This window comes from Culex pipiens, chromosome 3 (genome assembly GCF_016801865.2).
Source record: "Culex pipiens pallens isolate TS chromosome 3, TS_CPP_V2, whole genome shotgun sequence".
In the NCBI taxonomy this organism is placed as follows: Eukaryota; Metazoa; Arthropoda; class Insecta; order Diptera; family Culicidae; genus Culex; species Culex pipiens.
This window is the reverse complement of record NC_068939.1, coordinates 128794363-128815137: the sequence shown is the minus strand read 5'-3', so window position 1 is coordinate 128815137 and position 20775 is coordinate 128794363. Positions and strand designations below refer to the sequence as shown.

At 40.1% G+C, this 20775-nt stretch overlaps 1 protein-coding gene across 2 annotated transcripts in view; it reads left to right on the top strand.

Moving 5' to 3' along the window:
• Positions 1–20775, top strand: part of LOC120414843 (protein crumbs) — a 122633-nt gene that overhangs the window by 49361 nt on the left and 52497 nt on the right. The window lies entirely within an intron of this gene.

The window sequence follows — 20775 nt, the reverse complement described above, 5'->3', positions numbered from 1 at the left end:
CCTTCCTCACTGAGGTAAGGCTATAATCCTGCTCTAAAAATGAACTTCGTATAAAAACGTCGTAGACCCACCTTCATGTATACATATCGACTCAGAATCGAAAACTGAACAAATGTCTGTGTGTATGTGTGTGTGTATGTGTGTGTGTATGTGTGTATGTATGTGTGTGTGTATGTGTGTGTGTATGTATGTATGTGACCAACAAACTAGCTCATGTTTCTCGGCACTGGCTGAACCGATTTGACCCGAACTTGTTGCATTCGACTTGGTTTAGGGTCCCGTAGATCGAGTTTTATACAGATTGAAGTTTCGATAAGTAGTTCAAAAGTTATGTATAAAAATGTGCTTTCACATATATTTGGATCTCACTTAACTGTATGTAAACTATGTCCGAGTCCATCATCCGACCCATCGTTGGTTAGGTTATCAAAAGACCTTTCCAACGAGTCTAAAACATTGAAGATCTGGCAACCCTGTCTCGAGATATGGCCCCTTAAGTGATATTGATGTACTTTTTGGAAGCCGGATCTCACTTAAATGTATGTAAACTATGTCCGGATCCACTATCCGACCTATTGTTAGTTAACTTATCAAAAGACCTTTCCAATGAGTCCAAAACATTGAAGATCTGGCAACCCTGTCTCGAGATATGGCCTCTTAAGTGATATTGATGTACTTTTTTGAAGCCGGATCTCACTTAAATGAATGTAAACTATGTCCGGCTCCACTATCCGATCCAACGTTGGGTAGGTTATCAAAATACCTTTCCAACGAGTCTAAAACATTGAAGATCTGGCAACCCTGTCTCGAGATATGGCCACTTAAGTGACATTTATGTACTTTTCTGAAGCCGGATCTCACTTAAATGTATGTAAACTTTGTCCGGATCCATCATCCGACCCATCGTTGGTTAGGTTATCAAAAAACCTTTCCAACGAGTTCAAAACATTAAAGATCTGACAACCCTGTCTCGAGATATGGCCACTTAAGTGATATTGATGTACTTTTTGGAAGCCGGATCTAAAAAATAGATGAAACTTGTGTACAGCCATTGTTGTGAGGAAGGCTCCAACCACATAGGTGGATTAAGTTAGTTTTTATGTTGTTCTTGAAGGTTTAAAAATCCTACAAAATGATCGAACCATAGGCCAAATCCACCCCAACTGACGGTACTATAAACGTACTCACCATCACTCCAAACTTACATAAAACCGGCTGATTTATGATGGTTCCATCACGCGCGCGGGGTTTCCGCTCGTATAGATGAAGGAGTTACCTCTTTGTACTCCGTCTGTTGAGGTGACGCTGCTGGGGCTACTACATACTACCTATTTCTGGCTTTGAGGCGCGTTCGGCTGCAACAGTGTGCATTTATTATTGTTATGTGAGTAGTACATCTATACGCCATTATGGCAGACAATTGCCGGTGCCGGTTTGGTCACTATACACCGCTTGGGAAATGTTTGGGAGATTCTTGGGTTGTATGCTGTACAATTTACGAAATTATACAAATTCACGAGGTAGGATTGACGACAATTTTCAAACTATCGTCGTTTATGCTCTTTTTCGGCAGCAAACTTCAAACAATTACTATGAAGTAATGGTGAATACTGTTATCGTGCTACTTATTTTACTCATCGATCACGTTTTCATGCTTTGGGGGGAGGTCTGGCAACATTGCCCACGAGCGGTTGATTGTTTTGCGGTGCGCCGGGATTTTCGTGATTTTGTCGTGTTTTCGGAAGTTTTTGGTGTTGGTTGTGTGCTCGAAAAGTGGACGTTTTATAGAAGTTGCCCGGGAAGGTGAAGGTTTTCCAACAACAAGGGTTTTTCCGCCTGTTCTTGGAATAAAGTATTTCGGCGGTTCGGTGTTTTCTTTTTTTTTTCATTCATCCATCGAAGTGCGGTCGGCGCGTTGCAACCGTGCATCATTTGTGCAAGTGTCAAACGGAGGCTTCACTTTCCTGCAGGGCTGAGGAGTGGCGTCCGCCGTCCAGTGACGTTTGTTCGTTTTGAGTGAGGGAGAGAGAGCATCGTCAGTGTTTGGGGTCATCGCGGTTTGTTGGTAAACAGATGACATGCTGGCGCTGTGCTCTAACGGTGGTGGGTGGTGTTGACTACCGAGTCTGGGTGTTGGGTGGGAGGCTCATTGGTTTAGTGATGTTGGTTTGCGAGTGATCGGTGGCGGTTGTGTTTCAAAGATGGAAGGTGAACTTCTTCATCTATGAAAGCGAAAAATTTCTGCGAGTGGAGGATTATCAACTATCATCTGGTGAGTTCGTTCCATGTTGCGTGTTTACTTGATTTTTTTTAAATATGTGTGGGAGATATAGGCCCTTTTCTTAGTGAATCCTATTTTTTAATGTATTTTTTTTGTTGGTTTTATTTATTTCTGCCTTTTAAAAATTGTCCACGTTGTGTTCGGGCCGTCGCAAACTATTAACGGTTTAAATTGTTTCTACACTTTGGCAATTACTTTAAATCAATTCGATTTTATTTTTGAACAATCAAGTGAGTTCATTGATCATTAGTGCAGTCCTGTTTTTTGTGTTATTTTCGTCTCTTTTGTGTCGCTGTTTGTGTGCATGGGGTGATTGGTCTTCTTTTTCTTCTTATTTTTATTTTTTTTAGTTCGCGCGTTCGTTGGCCGATGAGTTTTTTTTGTTCTCTTTATATAGTTAAAACGATCCGAGTTCGTTAGGTTTATCGCGCAACAAAATTATTTTGATTCATCAAGAACGTCGTGTGGTGCGCGAGTCTTTTTTGTGTTGAAAAGACCTTCCCATAGCTCCGTAGCTCGGAGGGCTCGACGTCGGTTGTTGGTGTGTTAAGCCCTCTCCATAGCATCGAAGCTCGAGAGGCAACGAAAATCAATACCTTATCTAGCTAACAGAAAGAAGATCGGAAGGCACTTGATGGTTGAGTTCGTCGCGTCTATTCCGTAACAAATTCATGAACTAAATGATTATATAATTAAAAATCAGACTACGCTATCATTGCAGCATTGCGTTTAACACCTCATTTTATAAATAAATATTAGTTGGTTTATCTTTCCACAGCCGGCTGTCTAAGATTAAACCATTTCATAAAAAATTTAACAACAGTTAAACGGGAAATGTCTCATCCGCAGCATCCGATTGTTTGCCTTGAGAATAAAATATAATACCTTTCAACAAACACTATGATTTTGGGTCGCATCATCATCTTCTATGATGAATCCTGACCAAACACCCTATCCTACTAACAAGTTTTCAGGTTTCTGGCGCTCGTGGGGTGTAAGCACAGAGTAAATCAGCTGCCCTAGTAGCAACCTGCGCTAACTAACATTCCCGTCCCTTAAAATCGAGATCTACAAACTGACATGGCGGGCGCCGTTGGTGGCCAATGACTGTTACCTATTCGCAACTGATCTTGTTTTGGAAATCATGGTGTTTTATCTTTTCAGCGCATTCATACATGCTGTTGATATGGGAAATACCACTTGATAGTCGAAGCCTATGATCAGTAGTGCTGAAAGGATATTACGGTTCTGTTCAGCAACGGAGAAGGACAACCATGGGTGGTCTCTCATGCTCATGCTCATGCTCATGCTCATCGATCACGTTTTCATGCTTTGGCCATTACTCATTTCCATACAAACTGGAATGTTTAGGCTACTGACCAGAATAATCAGAACAGGTTCAGGCCGCAGTATCACATTGTGGACCTTACTGTTGTTTGTTCTACTAGAGAAGTGACACCTTGAATACCAAGTTGTTCATCAAGTGAGTTTGAATTTCTTTTTTGAATAAGGTAAAAAACTTCAAATTTCCTAAATTATGAGAAGTCTAACAGGTTGTTGAACAATCATGCTACAAGTTCCACAATATATTTCAAAATTGCATTAAAAAAACATTAAAAGAAAAAAAAGCAACAGGTTGCCACTCCTGTTACCACTTACACCCATCTGCTCAAGTATCAAAAGAGCATACCCAACACAAAAAAATGTAAACAAAAACCATCCATCGATACGGTGCCATAAAAAAAACTTGAATACGCTCCAGATGGGCGTTTTCCTGCTCACACTTGTGTTCAACAACAACAATACCACCATGTGTGAGTGGGATGGAATGTAGCCCGAAAGGGGGATCATTTTCAGAATGATCGATTTTTTTCCCAGCAAATCAGATTACAGTTTTCTATACCCGATTCGCGCAGAACTGCCCCAAACTGTAACGAGGTGAACTATGCTCCGGATAGGCAAACTAGTGGGGAAGATTGGCAGTTGTTGTACAGTTGTTACACTCAGCAAAAAGTCAGCAAAATTTCTCGTAATTTCGTAAACGGCCGTAATATTGACTCGCCACTCGCCATTATAAACAAAACAACTGTCAAACTGCTATAAAAAGTCAACAATTGTCACATTACTCCAAACTAGTTCAAAAGTGTAATAGAAAAAAAAAATCGCTCAACATTAGGCAATTATACCGACTGGCGTATTTATATACAATCGTTAAGCCGGCATCAGTTGAGTCAGACATGTCCGTCCCGTCCGCCAGACACGACCCGATTGTGCGAATTTCGCCGTACGGAACCATGCTATAATTATGGTTGCCGCGTGGGGTTGTTGTCGAAGAAATAGAGGATGGATATTTGCACATTTGCATACGAGTGGTGTGTGAGTGTGTAGTTTTGATTGATCGTGTGAGTGGCTAATGGACCTCCCCAACTCTTGGCTTTTTTTATTGTTATTATTATTTGTGGAGAAAGAGATCTGTACAGCTGGTCAGGTAGCGGTTGATGAACCTTCCCAAGACCTCCGGAGGCTGTGAGGGGTGAAAGGAGCTGTAAATGGGCGTTTACTGTCGATTACGAGAGAAATAATTGTGTACGTAGGGAAGGGCCAGGCCCGTATCCAGGATTCTTCAATGGGGGGTGTTTTCCCCCATAAGGCGTTAGGGGTGTATGTGTGTTATAGGAAGGGCGTATACAGTCAACAAATGCGTATATCTAAACATCAATAAGTTCATGAAAATATTGTTATTCTTGCATATATTATTGATGTGATATAAAAAAAACGAAGTTGATTTTATAGCTGTCGGCCACCATTGCTAGTGTCCTCCTTTTTATCTACAAGGACTTCGCCGCCCTGGGCTCCTAAGTGTATGAAAGTATGGCACGGAGCGACGGCGCCGAATACCCATATTTACACAAAGAATTTTAGAGCGCCCGCCGCGGGATTCATACTGGCGACCTCTGGATTGTGAGTCCAGTGCGCGGTCCGATTGATCCACACGGGCGGGATGATATATGTGATAGAAAATATTGAAATAACGTTATTGAATCCTTGATAGTTTAGATTGTTTTGTTTTCAATTATTTTTTTTCTCTTCAGTAATTTGTTTTGCCCCTTAATTTTTCGGGAAAATTTTAAAGGAGGGCATTTTTTATCTACACACAACACAGCTTAAGCCAGATTGGTAACGAACTCGAGCATCTCAAGCCAAATCAATTCAAAATGGAAATCAACTCGTATTATCTATGCGTTTTGGTTTTCGCCGTTTTTTTATTTTGCAAACTATAAGCTTATCAAGTTTTTGGAAAATCAAAATCAACAAAAAGTTTTCGTACCAAACTTACCAGAATTCTAGCTTTCTTTGAAAGAACACAAACATCAAAGCTGACGGATATAGTGTGTGCGCGCTGGAGTGAAGAGTAGCTCCCGACCGTTCCGCCGGAATTCGTCGAAAAACCCGCGGTACCGTAGTGTCCCACGTCGCGAAGTGGCCGTATTTACCGTCGGAACACTGAGTGATCCGGTCGTTAATTTGGCTGCAATTAGTGCGCGAATTTGTGATCGGCCACGGGCCAAAGCCAACAGCAGAAGGAAAAAAACAATACACGCAGCTGGGCGCCTTTGAAAGAACGTCGTCGTCGTCGTCCCTCGACCACGTTGATCGTGGTGTACGGCAGTAGTGTAGTGTGGTAGAAAACGAACACAAGTGCGCGACACGGAAAACGCGGAGTGTGCAAAATTTGTTTTTGAAAACGGAGAAAAGCTTTAAAAATTTTTTTTTGAGTATTATTTTGAATTAAAAAGTGAAGTGCCCCCCTCCTCCTCCGCCGCAACCAAGAACCCCCCCCCCCCCTCCAAGAGCGTCTGTTCCCCAGGTTAGGGGCGGCTCGAATCAAGAGGAGTTCGAGTGTTCGCAAGCTGTTAGCGTCTGTATCGCAGGTCAGGGGCGGCTGACAGCAGCGGGTGTTTGGAACCCCCCCCCCCTCTTCGAGCGCCTGTTCCCCAGGTTAGGGGCGGCTCAAGGCAACCGGTGTCCTACTCCATCGTCGAGGTAAGCGTCTGTTCTCCATGTTAGGGGCGGCTTACAGCAGGTAGAGTTAGGACCCCCCCCCCCTCGAGCGTCTGTCCCCCAGGTTAGGGGCGGCTTGAAACAGCGTCTGTACCCCAGGTTAGGGGCGGCTGATTGAAAGTCCCTGTGTCGGCGTGGGACTCTAAACAATACCGGCACGACGGTCCTCCGGCGAGACAGGGGGTTGGTGATGGCTACACGCACCCGCCGTAAAACCGTAGTGCAGAGAGCTCCAGATGCGAGCCGATCCAATCGCCGACCCGATTTTCGGGGATCCAGGGATTGGAAACTCGGGACGTGGAACTGCAGGTCCCTCAACTTCGATGGGAGCGACCGCATTCTTCACAACGAATTGCGGGTCCGCGGTCTCGAAGTCGTGGCGCTGCAGGAGGTGTGCTGGACGGGGAAGGACCACCGAGAATTCGGTGGGTATACTATGTATTGGAGCGGCGGCAATACACACGAGCTGGGGACAGCTTTTATCGTGCTGGGTGAAATGGCGAAGCGCGTGATTGGGTGGTGGCCAGTCAACGACAGAATGTGCCGGTTGAGAATCAAGGGTCGATTCTTCAACCTGAGCATCATCAACGTGCACAGCCCGCACATGGGAAGCGACGCCGATGACAAGGACGCTTTCTACGAGCTTCTTGACCGCGAGTACAGGAAGTGTCCAAAACACGACGTCAAGATTGTCATCGGCGACTTGAACGCTCAAGTTGGCCAGGAGGAGGAGTTTAGACCGGTTATTGGGAGGTTCAGCGCTCACCAGCAGACGAACGAGAACGGCCTACGACTCATCGATTTCGCTACCTCCCGAAACATGGCCATACGTAGTACCTTCTTCCAGCACACCTCCCTATACAAGTACACCTGGAGATCACCAAACGACACGGAGACGCAAATCGACCATGTTCTCATCGATGGTCGGCACTTCTCGGACATAATCGACGTCAGAACCTACCGTGGCGCGGACATCGACTCGGACCACTACCTGGTGGTGGCAAAGCTGCGCCAACGCCTGTCTGAGGTCAACAAGATCCGGTACCGTCGCCCGCAGCGGTATAATCTGGAGCGGCTCAAGGATCCTGAGGTCGCTACCCAGTACGCGCGGGAACTCGAAGCTGCGTTGCCTGACGAGGGTGAGCTTGCCGAAGCCCCTCTGGAGGCCTGCTGGAGCCATATGGAAGCAGCCATCAACGCAGCGGCATCGAGCGCCATCGGGTACGTGGACCGAGTTCGACGAGGAATGTCAGGCGATTTGGGACGAGAAGAAAGCAGCGCGGGACAAGTGGCTGCTGCACAACACCCGTGGGAACAAGGAGTCGTACAAACAGTTGCGAAGACAGCAAACCCATCTCTTTCGGGACAAGAAGCGCCGCCTGGAAGAGTTGGAGTGCCAGGACATGGAACAGCTGTATCGCTCCAACGAAACACGTAAGTTCTACAAGAAACTTAGTCAATCCCGGACTGGCTTCATGCCGCGAGCCGAAATGTGCCGGGACAAGGACGGAGGCATCTTGACGGACGAGCGTGAGGTGATCGAAAGGTGGAAGCAGCACTTCGACGAGCACCTGAACGGCCCAGAGGCGGAGTACCAGGGCGACGGGGGAAACAACGTCAGCGGTATGGTGGACGGCGAGGACGAGCCAGCACCCACGATGAGGGAAGTTAAGGATGCCATCAAGAAGCTGAAGAACAACAAAGCAGCGGGTAAGGATGGTATCGGTGCTGAACTCATCAAGATGGGCCCGGACAAGCTGGCGGCCTGTCTACACCGGCTGATAGTCAAGGTCTGGGACACAGAACAGCTACCGGAGGAGTGGAAAGAGGGAGTAATATGCCCGATCTACAAGAAGGGGGACAAGTTGGAATGTGAGAACTATCGAGCCATCACTATTCTCAACGCGGCCTACAAAGTGCTGTCTCAGATCATCTTCTGTCGTCTGTCGGAGTGAGCAAAGGATTTCGTTGGGCCGTACCAAGCCGGTTTTGTGGAGGGGAAATCGACGACGGACCAAATCTTTTTGCTACGCCAAATCCTCCAAAAATGTCGCGAGTACCAGATCCCGACGCACCACCTGTTCATCGATTTCAAAGCCGCGTACGACTCGGTCGATCGCGAAGAGCTATGGAAGATCATGTACGAGAACGGCTTTCCCGGGAAGCTGATCAGACTGGTGAAATCGACGATGGACGGGGCACGGTGCAGCGTGAAGATTTCGGGAGCGATATCCGACCCGATCGAATCACGCAAGGGACTGCGACAAGGCGACGGTATCTCCGGCCTCTGTTTCAACATTGGGCTTGAAGGTGTTATGAGGCGGGCGGGCTTCAACATGCGGGGCACGATCATCAACCGGTCCAACCAGTTCATCTGCTACGCCGACGACATGGACATTGTCGGCAGAACGTTCGAGGATGTGGCCAGGCGGTACACCGAATTGAAGCGGGAAGCGGATAAGGTTGGATTGAAGGTGAATGTTGCGAAGACGAAGTATCTGCTGGCAGGAGGAACCGAGTCCCTTAGGACTCGCATAGGACCGAGCGTGACGATCGACGGCGACGAGTTCGAGGTTGTAGAGGAGTTTGTGTACCTCGGATCGTTGGTTACGTCGGACAACAACTGCAGCAGAGAAATTCGGAGGCGCATCATCACCGGTAGTCGTGCCTACTACGGACTCCACAAGACCTTACGGTCTGGTCACCTTTCCCGGCGTACAAAGTGTACCATGTACGAAACGCAGATAAGACCCGTCGTCCTCTACGGGCACGAGACGTGGACGATGCTCGAGGAGGACCTGCAAGCGCTTGAAGTTTTCGAACGGCGAGTGCTTAGGACGATCTTTGGCGGCGTGCGTGTGAACACTGCACAGTGGTCCAGATCGCAAAATTAAGTGGAAAATGGATTTTCCGAAAAATGGTTAAGTTTTGGAGCTTTGGTGTCTTCAGAAGAGTTGTTGCATATGGAAAGGCGCAACTTTTGGTTTGGTTGAAAATTAGGGTGGTTCACGATTAGGGTGATTTTGGAAATCTAACTCTACAGGAATATTTTTGGGAATTTTTTCGTCTTCTAGAAAGTTGACGGGCTTGCCAATCCAAGCAACTTTGTCGAAGACACCAAAATTTTATCTCGTAATCTACGCCTTCTACGACCAAATTTATATAAAGCATCTGAGCAAACCTTCAAAAATCAGTTTTTTTAACCTGGCAATTCAGGGTTAAGTTTTAGAGAAAAGTGGTATTCGGGGCACTTTTAGAGCTCTAAAAAACAAACATTTTTATTATCTAACAAGTCAATTTGGACTTAAGGGTCAAAAGTTACAGCGATTTTAAGGTAAAAAAGATGCAAATTTAAAACTTAAATATCTCGAAATGGCGCAAGCCAAATTTTAAGCACTAGGTTGCATTTGAAAGAGGAGATCTAGCACTACAAACGCTGAAAAAATCTCAGGGGTGTTTTTCTTTAAACTCGAGATATCTTCATTTGAAAAAGTCTAATTTTCAAGGGAAATCCTTATGGGACCACCCTAACGAATTTCGAAAATTGTCCAAATATTTGTTTTTCCATGTAATTTTGCCCGCTGAATCTGAATCTGCCCTCAGAATTGACCCAAAGTGTCGAAAAATCGATTTTTGGTCATATTTTGTGTTTCCATGTAAAATTATCATTTAAACCCAGGCTTTTTTTTAAATAATTCTTATGAAGGCGTATTAAGCGAGAGTTTAGTTTTTTTCAAGGCGTCAGCGATCAAAGCTTTTTGCCTTTCTTACAAAAGAAAGGTTTAAGGTTTGCTTTTGGAAAAACGCTTTTCTTAGAAATCTTTAAAAAAAATCGTGCACGGCGAGGGGTCGTCCCAGAAAAAAATTCCTATGTCTAGTTTGAAGGTTTAGATGCGTTCTTTCGATTGAATTTTGGCCCGAAACCCGGAACTCAAAGTCTGATTTTTGAGAGCTCTTTTTCTGAAATACTTGAGCGATGTCTGTATCCGCTCTTAAAAATTTGTGTCTTCCATCATTGGAAAACCGCTCGTAAAACCCACAATTTTTATATTTCAGATTTGTAGCCGTGGGTCGGAGACGAACATTTTATTTTTCGATTTACAATTTTCGACCAGTAAATATGGTCAAAGCCATTATTAGAGGTATTTTTTGGACTATTTTACAGATAACACAATCAAATTAAAAGAATTCAGTTTCAAACAAAAATCCATTCGAAAACATGCGCCATAAACTGCTTGGGCCCAACATTTGAAGCTTTTCCTAAATGTATTTCCAGAGATATAGCCATATTAGTGTTTTTCGTCTTATTTTTACCCTATTTTTCCCATTCATTTTTTGGTTTTATACATAATCATATACTGAACATCAAATTCGAAGTCACGTCTTGTTCTCGCTCGAAAGATCGACAAGTCGTCAAGTCGAAGCATAAACGCCAGCATATTTAGGCTTGGGCGTTTTACGCTGTACGTGAAGGTGTTCTTTCTGGCTTCTCATAATAGATCGACAAAGTGCAATATCGATACATATTTTTTAAGTTAATCATAGACTAACATTAAAGACTGAGTACCCTTTATTTTTTTTCTAATAATGTCAATCAAATAAGTTTTTCTTAATTAATTATAATTAGGACCCATAATGTACCTCTGAAAAAAAAAAAAAAATGCATTCGTGGTTTAGTCCAAAAAGATTCGAAGCTTTACGTCAAATTCTCACTGGGTGGTATCATTATGTTTCTGAAAACTTAATTGCACCAATATATTTTTCGGAGTTTCATCATTTTGTAAGAAAGGCTCTATTTCACCTCTGGTGATATTAAATCGGGTTTTTTTAAATATTTTCTTGAGGGCGTATTTAGTGACAGTTGAATTTTTTTCAAGCCGTCAACGATCAGAGTTTTTTTGAAATAATTTCTTGAGGGCGTATTTAGTGAAAAAAAAAATCAAGGCGTCAACGATCAAAGTTTTTTATTAAATAATTTGTATGAAGGCGTATTAAGCAAGAGTGTAGTTTTTTTCCAAGGCGTCAACGATCAAAGTTTTTTTTTTTTAATAATTTCTTGAGGGCGTATTAAGTGAAAAAATTTCAAGGCGTCAACGATCAAAGTTTTTTTTTTAAATAATTTTTATGAAGGCGTATTAAGCGAGAGTTTAGTTTTTTTTTTCAAGGCGTCAGCGATCAAAAATTTTTTTTTTAATTTTTTGGGAGCGTATTTAGTGACAGTTGATTTTTTTTTAAGCCGTCAACGATCAAAGTTTTTATTTAATTATTTTTATGAAGGCATATTATGTGATAGTTTGGTTTTTTTCAAGGCGTCAGCGATCAAAGCTTTTTTTTATATTTTCTTGAGGGCGTATTTAGTGACAGTTGAATTTTTTTCAAGGCGTCAACGATCAAAGTTTTTTTTAAATATTTTCTTGAGGGCGTATTTAGTGAAAGTTTTTTTTTCAAGGCGTCAACGATCAAAGTTTTTTTTTAATCATTTTTATGAAGACGTATTAAGTGAGAGATTAGTTTTTTTCAAAGCGTCAGCGATCAAAGCTTTCTTTTATATTTTCTTGTTGGCGTATTTAGTGAAAGTTTTTTTTGCAAGGCGTCAACGATCAAAGTATTTTTTACTTATTTTAATTAAGGCGTATTAAGCCAGAGTTTATTTTTTCCAAAGCGTCAAAGCTTTTTTTATATATTTTCTTGAGGGCGTATTCAGTGACAGTTGATTTTTTTTAAGCCGTCAACGATCAAAGTTTTTTTTTTAATATTTTCTTGAGGGCGTTAATATTGTTTTTTTTTAATATTTTCTTGAGGGCGTATTCAGTGATAGTTGATTTTTTTTAAGCCGTCAACGATCAAAGTTTTTTTTTAATATTTTCTTGAGGGCGTTAATATTGTTTTTTTTTTATATTTTCTTGAGGGCGTATTTAGTGGAAGTTTTTTTGCAAGACGTCAACGATCAAAGTTTTTTTTAATAATTTCTTGAGGGCGTATTTAGTGAAAGTTTTTTTTTTCAAGGCGTCAACGATCAAAGTTTTTTTTTAAATAATTTTTATGAAGGCGTATTAAGCAAGAGTTTAGTTTTTTTCCAAGGCGTCAGCGATCAAAGCTTTTTTATATTTTCTTGAGGGCGTATTTAGTGACAGTTGAATTTTTTTTCAAGCCGTCAACGATCAATGTTTTTTTTAATAATTTCTTGAGGGCGTATTTAGTGAAAGTTTTTTTTTTCAAGGCGTCAGCGATCAAAGTTTTTTTTAAATTATTTTAATGAAGGCGTATTAAGCCAGAGTTTAGTTTTTTTCAAGGCGTCAACGATCAAAGCTTTTTTTATATATTTTCTTGGGGGCGTATTTAGTGACAGTTAAATTTTTTTCAAGCAGTCCACGATCAAAGTTTTTTTTAAATATTTTCTTGAGGGCGTATTCAGTAATTGTTTTTTTCAAGGCGTCAACAATCAAAGTTTTTTTAAATTATTTTATGTAGGTAAATACGCCTTTATAAAATAATTAAGAGCATAGTTTTGTTTCAAGGCGTCAACGATACAAGTTTTTTCAAAATATATTCTTGCACTAAATAAGTTGAGTTTTTTCAAGGGGTCAGCGATCAAATTTTTTTTTTAATTTTTATGGAGGCGTATTTATTTTAATTTTATGGAGGCGTATTAAACGAGACTTTAGTTTTTCTCAAGGCGTCAACGATCAAAGTTTTTTTTTTAATTTTCTTGAGGGCGTATTTAATGAAAGTTGTTTTTTTTGCAAATATTTTCATGAGGGCGTATTGAGTAAGCGTTTAGTTTTTCTCTTGGCGTCAACGAACATAGTTATTTAAAAAAAATTTAGAAGGGCGTGTTTAGGGAAAGTGGAGTTTTTTTAGCGTCAAATGTTTTTATGAGGGCGTATTTACTGAGAGTTGAGTTTTCACTTGATGGCGTATCTAGTGAGAGTGAAGTTTTTCCCTGGGTGTCAAACTTTGATAGTCATAAAAAATGGCGGCCCTTCGGGCCGTGTCTTTGTCGGGGCGTTAGGGGTGTAAGCCATTTTTTTCCATGGGGGGTGTTGAACACCCATAACACCCCCCTTAGATACGGCCCTGGGAAGGGCCATTTGGTATTGATAGACTCTCAAATTGAGCTGAGTTATCACTTTTTTCGGGCCTCGTGGCGCGGTGGTTAGCGGCTTCGGCTGCCGATCCCTAAGTAGCTATGGGGCGCGGGTTCAATTCCCGCCTTATCCTCCTGGCCTTCTATCGGATGGGGAAGTAAAACGTCGGTCCATTTGCGTAAAAAGAGGTTTTGAGTGACTCACCACACATAACCTTCGGACGCCTAGAAATGAGCAGAAACTTGCAACAGAGCCCACAAAAGACCCGGGGGTCGTTAAAGTGGATTGCTTTGCTTTTTTTTATCACTTTTTTCGCTTAATTTAATAATAGTTTGATCAAATTTATAATTTATAATATATTATCTCAACTTACGATAAAATGACTAAAAATTTAAAAACTTAATATTTCGTATTTTTTTAATTTTAGCAGCTTGCAAACACTTTATGCTATGAGCAATTCTCCAGAATTTCAGTCATCGATTTTTTTGTATTTTTTTATTTGCCTTAAACCAATAACCAAAGAAGCCATTTTGCGCCCATACAAGTTTTCATACAAATTTGACAGCTGTATAACAACAATATCTGAAATTCTTGAATTTGTGTCTGGAGAACGGTTTTATTACCAATTTAATGTCCTTGGCAAAGTTTTAGGACATCGGTAAGAAAAATCAGGGAAAAGTTTGATGCACTATAAAAAAAAATCTTTTTTAATTTTACTTTTTGCACAAAAACACATTTTTGAAAATTTTCATTCTTTAAAAATGTTTTAGAGCAGCGATTCTCAACAGGGGTACCGGGCCTACTTGATTTACTTGGCAGGGGGTACCAGCCTAGAAGAAGGTTGAGAATCGCTGTTTTAGAGGATAAAAAATACTTTTGAAAAAACCCAGCAAAATCAAAAAAACCTTTAAAAAAATTAAAGTAAAAAGAAAATTAAGCAATATTTAAAAAAAATATGATTAATTTTCTTCAAAAAATTGACAACACTGCCAAATATCGTTTTCCCTTGCTAGGTCATAACTCAGAAGTAGTAAGATACCATTTTTGATTACGCAAAATAGTTTTTTGGTCAAATGGAAAGCCCATCAAGGTTAAAGGTAAACCAAAAAAATACAAAAAATAAAATCCCATAAAATAGGCTGATTTAGGAAAAATTTAGGATCATTTTTTTTTTTTTTTTTTTTCATTGAACTTCAGTATTGGTGTATTGCCTCTGTGCTCTCTTGTACTAAGCTTGCTGGTTTTCTCATCTAGTTAGCTCAAGAGAGCACAGTGGCATCGAAATGTCGAAAAATGGAATTGTTTTTTTGATGAAAATCAAATAAATTCAATTTGATTTATGTTTCGATATCATTTAAAAATAATAATGCACTTCAAAATTTAACAATAAGTTATCCAAAACTTGAAGATTTTTTTCCAGATTAATAAATTAAATTAAAGTAGAGCACAAACTTTAAAATCATTCAAAAATTGATTGAGACAACATGTTTCGGAAGAAATTTACTAGATAAAACATGATTTTAGAAAAAAAAAATGACAATTATTGAGTACACTCAAAATACCGAGCCGAGAGAATCTTTCCCTCAAAATGTATTGAGGGCCCAGCGCCAAAATCGAGAGAATAATGCTATTTACTCACACCACCATAACAAATGAGTTCATTCTTTGATTGAAACAATAAATCTCAAACAAGTGTCATACATCGAGATCTGACCACTCCGTAGTCACCAAGCTGTGGTGGCCGAGGCAGATAAGTCATTGGATTAGTATGTCAAAGGGTTCTGGGTCGATTCCCGTAGTCGACACTTTTGGTTTTTTGTTTTGACGGATGAGCTTTTTTTGCAAATGAACCTCGAGAGAATAAGGAGCGGCCGTGGCTGACTGGTTACGGTGTTCGGTTTGTAAGCGAATGGTTCTGGGTTCGATTCCCATCTGCTCCCAACGAGAAAGTTAAGAACACATAAATTTGAAATGATGAATATGAACGAAAAATCAAAGTCGCTCCAGGCGGGGTTCGATCCTCCGTCCTTTGGATTGGTAAGCAAAAATGCTAACCACTAGGCCATGACGACTTGGTGAGCGTGGACTGGAATTAGGAATACTGTTACAGAGAGCGAGTTGTGGCGCTATAACCACGGCAAATAGTGTCCAGGGCATTCGTGGAAATACAATGTCCCATCCCAGAGGGTCCCGGAGTACCAAACCTTCTTAGCATGGTGCTCCCAACGAATACAACCAAAAATCTCGGAGCGTATGGTGGTGTGTCCCCACGCTTCTTCCTCCCCTGTCGATTCAGAATTGTGTTGTTGTTCGAACACTCGGTGCTCAAACTCAACCTAATTACGAGTCATCTCTGCGATACGGCTTTACGCATAAATGACAAGAAGAGTGCTAGGCGTCATCTAACCTAAGGCACTCTCCAGGATCCCTTCGAAAGATTGGCTGCGCTAGGGTCTGATTAGATTAGATTAGATTAGAAATGAACCTCGAGAGAATAATTCTCTCGCCCATCTCGAGCTGTGTTCTCTGTGTCCGTGAATGGTACCACTATTCTCTCGACTCGAGGCCATTCTTCCCTCGGACGAGCGGGTGGCCCAGTTTTGGGAGTATTTTCAACCTTTCGGCAATCGCAATAGTTTACTTTGTGCAGCATTTGAAGGGACGATCGTAAAGGAGGCCGAAAAAGCCGCTCCTGTTGACGAAACCTAAAGTTAGATTTTTTCTAAATTTTGCAATTTTTCTTTAACTTGTTAAAAAGTTTCCCAAGTCTTGAAAAACGTTAAGTCTTTAAAATTTACTATTGAGATTGAGCCTATGGTTGGCAAGATACAGCCACAAAAAGAAAAAAAAACAGGAAACATGAGGTTTGAAGGAAATCATCACATCAATAATTTATGTTATATTTTTATATCAACCACCAATTCGAAGTTTTTTTTTTTTAAATATGATTTTTTTTCTTCTCAGAATTGGCAGCACTGCCAAATATTTTTTGCCCTCGCTATGGCATAGCTCAAAAGTCTTAAAAATGAAAAACAAAATTAAATGGCCATAAAATGATCAAAAAAATGTTTTTACGCGTATTTTTTAGATTTATTCATCAAACAAGTTTTTCAAAATTTGAAAAAAAATCCAGATCAATAAATTAGATTTGAGTAGAACACAAACTTTTAAATCAGTCAAAAATTGTTAGAGACAACATTTCCCAGAGATATTTAACTTTATAAAACAAAAAAATGCATATAAAAACAAATCAAGAGGTTTTTTAAGGTCCTATTAAAAAACATATAAAACACAATAGCTTATGGGACTTTAAAAAAAACTATAAATGAAAATTATCGAGTTTTATCATCATTCGTTCGCTCACACATATCGTTTATACAGTTTTGCAAGCTGTTCATAAAAAGTAGTATTAAAAATATTCAAAAATCTGTTTCTTGAAATGATTATTTCTGATCGATTTGGTGTCTTTGGCAAAGAAGCCGGTATTGATGACATGAATTCTAAAAAAAAATGAATTGCGTAAAATATCCATTTATTTTTTTTAATACAATTATATTTTAGAGCAACGCTGTCGTGCTAACTTGTAGCACGTCGCATTTTGACGTTCCGAAAAAAAACGCGTGTCAATGTTTGACTTTGAATAAACAAATACGAGAGCACGCAATGTAAACAATAACAGACAAGTTTTGTTTGGTTGACCATTCTGTGCATTGTCCTGAAGTTTGGCTGAATTTGGTTGCTGGAGTCCCGAGTTATAATTACAAATGTTTACGGTAGTCTAACTTCTACGTGCGTCAAACGCGTTCTGACCTGAAATCCCTTTGGCCAATTGTCGCACTTACATCAATTTTCAGGGCGTGTCGAGATAGCACGGCAAGATTGAAACTTTCTTTCATATGAAAAATGACAAAACGCACGGATTTTTTTTTCCGGTTTTTATTGAATATCTCAGGATTGAACACGAATTTTGGGGATCTTTGAAGGTCAAAAGGTGAGGCATTGTGAGCTGCACAAAATGGCGTTCTTAACTCAATTTGGCCCAAATGCACGTGCCACAAGTTAGCACGACAGCGGCGAGATGATGGTAAACGACAAATAACAAAAACTATCAACCCTCACTTCCAAAAAATACAACGAATGACATAAAATGAGTTTCAGTTTCTTGATTAAAACTTACTTTCGGAAAGATCCAAAAACACTCTTTAAAATTAATTTTCAAAATTTGAGTTGATTTTACATTTTAGAAATATTTTATCTGGATAGAGCAAAAATCGTCAATAGACCGATTCTTTCGTGACGGGACAACGTTTGTACGCACATGTTTTCAGTTTTTTGCTGATAACTTCAAAATCTGTTAGAAAAGGTACCAATATTTATACAAATTTGGAAAGTACATTAAATTTACAATAAGATTCACTCCAGCAAACATTTAAAAACACAAAGTTTGAGTCAAGAGAGTTACAAATGTAGCGTGACGGGACAACATCGTACAATTGGATCATTTTGATTTTCATACACATAAGTGAAGAACTCTGCTCTCCTAGTAAGTTTTTGGAAAAACCCTTTTCTACAGTTGTTTCTAAAATGAAAAACGAAGATTTTGCTTCCTGGATCACCCAATTTCGTCAAATTTTGTTGATTTGACAGGTACTTCTTTTCGTGACGGGACAACGCAGATATTTTGCAAAAGAGGGTTTTGCTCGCGTTGTCCCGTCACGAAATGAAGCAATTGTGAAAATCTCTACTGACTAGTCAACTTTAACTAATTTGGGGTCGCTGAGCTCGAATATGACTCCTAGAATACTCCAAAGTATTCAGGGAATGTGCAATCCAAAATGGCGGCCAATATGGCGGTGCTAGAATATTCGATATTTTATAAAGAAATGTAACCGGCAATGAACAGGTCAAATTCAACAAAGGGTTGCTGAACTCGAATATGAGCTCTAGAATATTCCAAAATACTCAGGGAATGTGCAATCCAAGATGGCGGCCAATATGGCGAAGCTAAAAAAAAATATATTTTTTTCAGATGTGTAACAGGCAATCAACGGGTCAAATTCAACTAATTTGGGGTCGCTGAACTTGAATATGTGCCATAGAATACTCTAAAGTACTCAGGAAATGTGCAATCCAAGATGGCGGCCAATATGGCGAAGCTAGAAAATTTGATTTTTTTGTTCAGGGTTGTAACAGGAAATCAACGGGTCAAATTTAACTAACTTGGAGTCGCTGAACTCGAATATGAGCCATATAATACTCCAAAGTACTCAGGGAGTGTGCAATCCAAGATGGCGAAGCTAGAAAATTGAATTGCAATCCCTGAGTACTTATTTATTTATTTGTCACCGTATTTGGCATTATGCCGCACAGACTGTTCTAAGGACTTCAGAATATTCTAAGGATTATATTCGAGTTCAGCATCCCCAAATTAATTAAATTTGACCTGTTGACTGCCTGTTACATTTCTGTATAAAAATTTCCAATATTCTAGGTTCGCCATCTTGGCCGCCATCTTGGATTGCACATTCTCTGAGTACTTTGGAGTATTATATGGCTCATATTCGAGTTCAGCGACCCCAAATTAGTTAAATTTGACTAGTTGATTGAACCATTTATGGTGTTTTTTCCATTCTGCCGCCATATTAGACGCCATCTTGAATATCTCGCTTCCCTTTGAGACTCAGGAAAATCAACAGGCAAATTTGGATTCTGGAGGGTCGATTTAGTCTAGATCGATCAAAAACTGGCCTGTTACACGATTTGCTTCTAGACACGAGAAATGAGCACCTTTTTTTGAATTCGTGCCTTGACCAAAAAATTGGCGTGACGGGACAACGCAAACTTGCGTCAGTCGTAACTCTGGTTCCTTTTGACCAATTTTCGATTTCTAATAAGCATTTTAAAGGGTTTTTTGAGTACGAAGAGAATCCAAAATATGATGCAAAACCGATTTCACGAACTATTGCAAATTAAACTATTGTCATTTTTCGTGACGGGACAACGCTTCCATATACCCCCTTTTCAAATGTCCTGTATAATTTTATACCTACAGAATCTGCTTCTGTCAATAAGAGGGCTTATAAAAGAGTCATTTTACTATAAAATACCGTTTAGATTGATTAAATATCTGCATTCCTTCTATTAATTTGAGCTATTATTTAAAACAGTTGGGAAAATTAAAAATTCCCAACGTTTATACATTTTACAACATCTGCTCACATATATGTTTAGAATAGGAACTTTGGTGTGGAAATATGTTTTTTGTGTGGTTCAAATAGTTGGAAAACATGGAAAATTATCAGAACCATCCAAAGTTCAACTTGAAAAAATTACTGCTTGGTAAACAAGTGCTAAGAATCGGTCAATAGTGTTTCAATTTAGACATTGAAGATCTATCCAAAAGTTGCTGAGAAATCGTCATCTGAAATATTGGAAAAAAAATATTTTAAATATTTTAATGACACCTCGAGACAATCTCCAAAGTCCTTTAATATAAATGAGAAATTTTTCGACATCTTAAAAAAGCGTTATGTTATTTAAATTTAAACCAATTCATGAATTCTAAGAGAACCCGTTATGCATTCATGTCAATCTTCATGTCTATTTTAAACAGTTCTAACCTCAATTATTTTACTCGTAACTGCCTACACAAGTAGCAGCTACTAACGTTCGCTGAAAAGACAACAGCAAAGAAGCTTTAATCTAGCAGAAGGTCAATGTTCGTGTAAAAACCACGTCAGACACACACACACACGCACTCTCGTATTTGTTTACACTTCACTCTTAATCATCACAACGCTCTGCTCTTCTCAAAGTGCGTTCTCACACACAAACTCGCATTCTGCGACGTCACACACGCACCTGTAGAGTTGGGGGTATACAATAGAAGAGGTAACTACTTTGCTGATTTAGTTGTACCCATCAACGAGTACACACTTTTCGTTGTTGCGTTCCGTTTGGATGTAGGAGGGAAAAAGTGCATAATTTTACATTCACTCAATTGTCGGCGTGTTTGGTTCAAATTGGATACCTTTCTTTCATGTCTGCGTGCATTCGTGGGCCAAATATGAACATGTTTATGCATATGTTTATGAGCTTCCATTTCGTTTTTCGTTTTTTTTACGAGGCATTTTTCGCAGATTTTTTCGCCGGCAATTTTTACATCATTTCTCCGTTGTTTGAAAACGCGATTGTGTGAGTGAGAGACGTTGTTCATGTGTGATTGATTCGCTATGCTCCGGTGCTCTAATTTTGGTTGTTCAATCTGTGCGATCATTCGTGTACGATTCAATTATGATTCAACCAGCCAATCGATTTATTTTGCTAGGCGTTTTTATTTAAAAT